A 1,542-nucleotide genomic window follows, 5' to 3' on the forward strand; every position below is an offset into this window, starting at 1 on the left:
AAAATAGAACACAGCTTGCGTTTTTTCTTTATTTAATGTTTTTTGGTAGTTTCACGTAGGTTATTTTTCAGTGCCCTTTCCTTGATGGCACCCATGGAGCTGGTGAGGAAGGGTGGCAATTCAGTGCTACCCCATAGCAAAAATGACTTCAAGAGCATGTCCTGTGGATGGTGAGAGCTAGTGCCCTGGGAGCTCACCAAGAGACAGAATCTCAGAGCCAAGCTGGGGGATCAGAGAGGAAAACGGTCACCTCCCATCTCGGCTTGCATTGCCGCTGCAGGCAGAGTTCATACCTGGAGTTGCTGGCAGGCAAACATGACGCTTCCAAGGAAAAGCTAACAGAACAATAACTGGGCCCTGAGTTTGTCTGTGCAGGAAACTGAACACCAGGCACCGTCCTTGTTCTGAGAGGAAGTGAAGAGGAACGCAGAAAGGAGTGAATTCTGTGTATGTGTGGATTACCCCCACTCTTCACACACACACACACACACACACACACACACACACACACGCACGCACGCACAAACCCCCAAACAACTTCTTAGCAGTTGTCCTATATCTGTACTCACAACATGCCTTGTTCCCTCTCTCCTCCCCTTCCCTCAGTGAATAGTGAGCAATTTCTGTGCCCCTCTCTGGGGAAAAGATGTTAAAGAGACAGCCCTTGCTCTTTTGGTAGTTTAGAATTCACACTGTCCTTGCGCTTTTTATCCCTGCTTATTAAATCATGAATGAATTAAAGGCAGTGGTGGTGGGGTGGGAGGAGGATAAAAAACTCACTAACTGATTGCTATTACCATGAATACTAATGTCAGCAGAAACGTTTAGGAAAATCAAAGAGATAAAGTCAATGGTCTTGCTTTGATAAAGCAGAAGCTTCCCTTGGATGCTCCCCAGGATGACAAGGCCATGTCAGTAAGGCTCCACACTCAGTATCAGCCGTGTGAGCTTTGCCCTTATTGCACCTCCATCTTTCCTGTCAACATGTCTGTCTCCACCCTGCATTACCCCAGCCTGATGCCTTGGATGGCCCTCAGGTTGCTTGGAAGCCATGTCTGATATCCTGCTAGGAAAGTCCCATCAGCCAATATCCATAAGACTAGATTCTCCTTAATTCATCCCCCCATCAACAAAAACTCTTTCTTGGGGTCCTATTGTTCCCTAAGGTGACAATTAACTATTTAGACGAATCCATCTGCAGCCGATACATTCACGGCTTCTCTTCAGGTAATGTGTCACCTCTTGTATTAGTCAGTGTTCTTAGTTTCTTGTAGCTGAGGATGTCTCTGTCTGATGTAAGCAGCATGGGGATTTAGTAAAAGGGTGTTGGGGAGCTCTAGGTTCTCTGGGAAGGCGGAGGAACTCACTTGGGAAATGGGCAGGAACGGGGGATGCTATGCAGCAGCTGGGACCACAGCACAGATCACGCCATAAACAATAACTGTGACTGCAGACACTCCTTACTGCTGGATGCCACTGTTTGCGCTGCTGCTACTGACAGCTCCGGACAGGGCCACCGCCACCGGTCACTGCCACTGCTGC

The sequence above is a fragment of the Plecotus auritus genome (assembly GCF_963455305.1).
Source record: "Plecotus auritus genome assembly, chromosome: 2".
Taxonomy (NCBI): Eukaryota; Metazoa; Chordata; class Mammalia; order Chiroptera; family Vespertilionidae; genus Plecotus; species Plecotus auritus.